The sequence below is a fragment of the Dunckerocampus dactyliophorus genome, chromosome 17 (genome assembly GCF_027744805.1).
Source record: "Dunckerocampus dactyliophorus isolate RoL2022-P2 chromosome 17, RoL_Ddac_1.1, whole genome shotgun sequence".
In the NCBI taxonomy this organism is placed as follows: domain Eukaryota; kingdom Metazoa; phylum Chordata; class Actinopteri; order Syngnathiformes; family Syngnathidae; genus Dunckerocampus; species Dunckerocampus dactyliophorus.
Window position 1 is genome coordinate 15,032,749 of NC_072835.1, and position 6,000 is coordinate 15,038,748.

Below are 6,000 nucleotides of genomic sequence, written 5' to 3' on the forward strand. Positions count from 1 at the left end.
TTGTTTGTTTTTTAAATTTTAAATGTAAAATTTAGCAATATTTCGTTTTCCTGTATGGTATGTATTCATTGCACAGTTCTAAGTGAAATATGTAATTTTGTGGTCTTATTTAGTGCAATTTTAATATTTTAATTTAAATTTATGCATTATTTGTATGCATGCAGTTACAGTAGTGTGAACAAGTGGTTGCCCCCTTCCCTTCCTGATTTATTATTTTTTTTGCAAGTTTGTCACACTTAAGTGTTTCAGATCATCAAACGAATTTATATATTAGTCAATGGCAACACATCTGAACACAAAATGCAGTTTTTAAATGGAACCGTTTATCACTAAGGGAGAAAAAAAATCTAATTTTAGATTGCCCTGCGTGGAAAAAGTGATTGCCTCCCGCCCCCCTTGTTAAAACTGACATTAATTGAGATCTATCAGTCTGGAAAAGGTTATAAAGCCATTTCTAAAGCTTTGGAACTCCAGTGAACCACAGTGAGGGCCATTATCCACCAATGGCTAAAACACGGAACAGTGGTGAACCTTTGCAGGAGTGGACAGCCAACCAAAATTACCCCAAGAGCGCAGCGACGACTCATCCAAGAGGTCACAAAAGACCCCTCAACAACATCCAAAGAACGGTAGGCCTCACTTGCCTCAGTTAAGATCAGTGTTCATGACTCCACTATAAGAAAGACACAGGGCAAAAACAGCCTGCATGACAGAGTTCCAAGATAAAAAACACTGCTTAACAAAAAGAACATTAAGGCTCGTCTCAATTTTGACAGAAAACATCTTGATGAGCCCCAAGAGCTTTTGGAAAATACTGGTGGTCTGACGAGAAAGGAGGAAGCTGTGTGTCCCATTTAAACTGGCGTATAAGTAACACCGCATTTCAGAAAAAAAACATAATTCCAACAGTAAAATATGGTGGTGGTAGTGTGATGGTCTGGGGCTGTTTTGCTGCTTCAGGACCTGGACCTGGAAAATTTGTTGTGATAAATGGAACCATGAATTCTGCCGTCTACCAGGAATCCTGAAGGAGAATGTCCGGCCATCTGTTGGTGACCTCAAGCTGGAACCAGCTTGGGTTCTGCAGCAGGATAATGATCCAAAATAGCAAGTCCACCTCTGAATTGCTGAAGAAAAACAAAATGAAGACTTTGGAGTGGCCTAGTCAAAGTCCTGACCTGAATCCTATTGAGATGCTGTGGCATGACCTTAAAAAGACGCTTCATGCAGGAAAACCCTCCAATGTGGCTGAATTACAACAATTCTGCAAAGTTGAGTGGGGCAAAATTCCTCCACAGCGCTGTAATAGTAATAGTTATTGCAAACGCTTGATTGCAGTTGTTGCTGCCCAAGGGTGGCCCGACCAGTTATTCAGTTTAGGCGGCAATCACTTTTTCACACAGGACCATGTAGCTTTGGATCTTTTTCCTCCCTTAATAAAAAGTTTCAATTGAAAACTGCATATTGTGTTCATTTGTGTTGTGAATGGCTAATATTTACATTTTCTGATTTGAAACATTTTAGCGTGACAAACATGCAAAAACAAATAAATCAGGAAGGGCCAAACGCTTTTTCACACCACTGTATGTTCTTCCTCATTTTCTTGACAAAATGCCTTAATAAATTCCTCTAAAATGCACCTTGTGTGTCGTGTATTAATGCCTCGAAAGATGACATTGCTGTTTTTATAAAACAAATACATTTGCTTGTTTGGTCTTAAATAAAATTATGAATAAATAATAAATAAATACATGAATGAAAACATAAAAAAAAATATAAAAAATTTAAAATGTAAAAAATAAATTTAAATGACTTAAAAGTGACTTGCGTCTAAATGACCATCGGAAAATGTGAGACAAGTTGAGAACCCCTGATTTAGAGGATGCTTGACAAGCATATAGTTTTGCAGTCGGTCAACAGCAGAGAGATCCTGTCATATAGAGGATCTTTGACTCATATTTTTGCAGCAGGTCCTTAAAAACAGCAGGGCGCTCCTGTCATATAGAGCAGTGGTTCTCATTTGATTTGGCTGAGGGATCCACCATCACTCCTTAATGACAAGCGGCGACCCATACCCGACCCGACTCAAATGTCTTATATTTAATGAAAAGACAGTGCAGTTTGAATTGGAGGTAGTGCACAATAACGCTGTGTGCCTGCACAACAAGATCTTATGCACACATGTCTGAGGAGTTGAATCAGAGCAACTGGACCTGGATGAGAGGTGGAACATCCTCAGAAAATCAACTCTTCAGACAAACAAAAGAGCAATTGAATAAGATTTAAATATACAAATGCATAGTAGCTTTTCTTCTGATTAACTCGGTACACCAACACAAAACAACAAGTGTTAAAAATAACATCTTAGTAAGAGATTTTGTGGTCACATGACAGCTTCATGCTCCCCTTTGCCGATACCTTGCTGCACACAACACCGATGTTTCTGTTCTCGTTTGTCCTCAGTGTAGGAAAGAGTAGCTAAAGCAAGGTTGCCCAGCATATTTTGCGGGTTGTAGATTGGGGTATAGTTTTGCATGCATGTGTAAGCATGATTTTGATGTCTGCATAGTCCGCATGATGCAGTTGCGTTGTGTGTTTTATTTATGTTGACTTGCTGCATTGCCTGTGTTGATGACCTCCTGCCTGTTTGTGCTGCCTTGGCAGAGAGAGTCGTCGCACTTCAGTAAAGCCAGCAGAAGATGCCTTTGATCGTTTACTGTGCCACTCAAGCTCGCCATATTAACAAACTATCTTGGACTTTTAGCAGGTTTCAAATAGCTCTACAGCATTGTCCACCTCCAGGAGTACTTAGTTATATACTGTAGTTATAGTTATACATCCTGCTGCATTAAAAAAAAAAAAAATTCAGAATAAAGGCGCAAAATTATTTTTTGGATAATTTTTTGACCCGTGACACACTGAAAATGAGTCTGCGACCCAAAAATGGGTCATCAGTTGAGAATCATTGCTATAAATGATCTTTGACTACCTTTTTTGCAGCGGGTCCTTTTAAACAGCAGAGTGCTCAAGTAGAGCAGTGATACTCAACTGGTGGGTTGCGACCCAAAAGTGGTATAAAATATAAGAATGTAACACATTTGAAAACTTTGAGTTAAAAAAAAAAATCCACAATTTGGGTCAGCGCTTGTCATTGCGGGTGATGTTGGGTCCCGCAGCCAAACTAGTTGAGAACAACTGATACAGAGAAACTTTGACTAGCCTTAGAAATAGCAGAGCACTGCTGTCATTTTGAGGGTCTATGACAGTTTTTGCTGTAGGTCCATAAAAACAGCACCATGCTCTTGTCATAGAGAGGATCTTAAACAGAAGAGCGTTCCTGTCATATTGAGACTCTTTGACTCGAGTTAACTGCGTACACTTCAATAAATCTTCTTGGAGCATTTGATCTGGTTTGGTTTGAGGTTAGCTGTGGTTTGTGGAACTATAGTGGTTATAATGAAAGCAATAAAAAACATGAAAGTAGAGGTTGTTAGCTTCTGTTGCGTTGTAACCATTTTACTAAACCTCTCTGCTCCAAAGTGTCATGTCTGGCCGTGCCGTGTGCTCCACCAAACGGAACAGGACACAAGCACTAACCAACCAATTAAAATCCGATTAGGAAACATCTTAGTTAGTGAGAAGAGGGGTGGGGGGCGGTGGGGGGAGAAAGACTGTGACCTTTTCCTGGCTGGGGTCAGCCACCTAATAAGATCCATGGCCTATAGAGAAGCTGTAGACCTTCACAAATGCTCCTGGCGACCGAGTGTGGCCCCGGAGACCTTCTTTGGCGTAGATCGCGCTTTAATTGGTCACTGTATTTCAAAGAATAAGGTGGGATTCCAGTTAATTAGTTCGGGGGAGTGGACATTATATGATGCAAGGGGTGGGGGGCGGTTTGTTAGCACGGATTTGGAGTCCAGGATCAGCTTTTGTGCGCGCCAAATGAGAAGTGAGTAGCGCGGTGCCGATACACAGTGCGCCTGTGTGGACTGGCGACAGTCTCCATTCATGGGAAAAACTTAAAGGAGCCCCGCGTTATCACAGGACCTCATTATCTCATGTCTGCGAGCATCTTTTGGCAGCGTGCCCTAATCAAGAGTGGCACAGACCTACTTTGCCGCACAACTTTTGCCACATACACACACTTTCACACACACTTTTTCCTGCTTTGCGTGATGTGAGGTGTTATACCATCATGGGGCTAACCTGCATGGGACGCTCACATTTGTTCGGCCATTTAGCGTGTAATTGCCAGCCAACGCCTCTGCTAAATCGTACATTAACTGTAAATACTCTCTCCATTTGGATGGCAAAATACTTTATAAAATTTAAAAAACTGAATTAAAAAGTTAAGTCAAATGTATTATCTAAACCGCCTTACTGCAGTTTTGCAAAATATCTCTCTTGAACACCATTTGGATAGTAAAATAACTTTCAAAAAAATGAATTCAATTAAAAAGCGAAATAAAATACGCTATCCAAACCGCCTGGCTGCAATTCTGAAAATGTCGTTCTTGACGACCTTGATGGAAATAATTTCTAAAATGACAAATGTATAATGAAAATACATTGCCCAAACTGCAAGATTGTGTGCAGAAATAAATATTGTTTTGTAATTTAAAAACGATACCATCACAAGTTATCAGGATGTTTATTATTGTTGTCATTGCTATCTAATTAACTAACGATTGTTGTTTAGTGATGACCATCAACCTAAATGAGGGAACCAAACTATAAACCCTTTTAGTATGATGCAGTGCTATCCTATACTATTGCAAACTACAGTCACTATAAGAAACAACACTTGCTCTACAGGTGGGAGGCGTTTCCCGTTTTGTCCTCCCTTCAGTCTGATTTCAAGCCAATTGTTAAATTAAAACAACTATTGCGGCCGCTGAGTGTCTTTGTATACTTAAAAAAACAGTACTTTTAAGGTGGAATTTTAATGAATTTTCCCAAGAAACATTGCATAAGCTGGACAAACCTCGTGCATCACCGAGCGGGGGCCATAAAGCATTTATTTACCTGGAGGTGTGTGTCGCAAAGACTGCTAGAGAGATGGCATGGAGAGATTTACACCTGCCTCTGTGCTCCCATGGAGAAGAAGCCTATAGGCTACAGAGATGGCCCACTGGAGCCAGCTTGTCTGGGCCTCTGCTAGACAGACCCCCCACCCCCCACTCCTCCTCCACCTCCACCACTCATGCTCTCACTCCCTCCCCTTTCCTCCTTCCTCCACTTCAGTGTGGATTAAACAACATCATAAAAAATGACCATCAACGCACACACTGTAAACAGATTACTCTGCTCGTTGCCTGCTGCACAAAACGGCAGTGCTTAGGGCAAAAAGGCATGCGCCCCATGAGGTCCCTGTGCGTGCACGTCCATCACCACTTTACCACACATGAACGCGCACACATCTTCCCGGGACACTTCCCGGTCATGTCACATTTTTTACCAGCATTTCATGTCTTCAGATGTGATGGAGAGTTTTTTTTGTTGTTTTTTTTTAAATGCTACCTCCTTCAAGGCACTTGTAGTTTTCTGTTTGTTGCTGTAAGTAATCAGTGTTGTTTTTACTCTTATGCACAATTTAATGATTAATATATTTAATACAAAGTAATTTTTAATTATTAATATAGCAATGCATTAAATTGAAGTCATTTATATAATGTATTTATTTAAATAAAATTATTATTTTAAAAAGCCCATGTTTTTCCATGAGCATTGTTACAATATATTATCATATACACTGGTCACTTTCTGGCCACTTGTTGCTAGGCAGACTTTTCAGGGTACCCCCATTAGTGCCCTAAAGACCAAGTAGAAAGTTGTCATTTGTCAGCCACGCCCACTAAACTGGAATTTGATAGCAGAATGTCCACAAGAGTCACTGCTCTGTATTAAATATAAGAAAAAAAAAAACATTACCACCTAGTGGGACGCTCCCTCCCTACCACCATTAATTTTACTATTAACTCAGATGTGTGTTAAGCATAA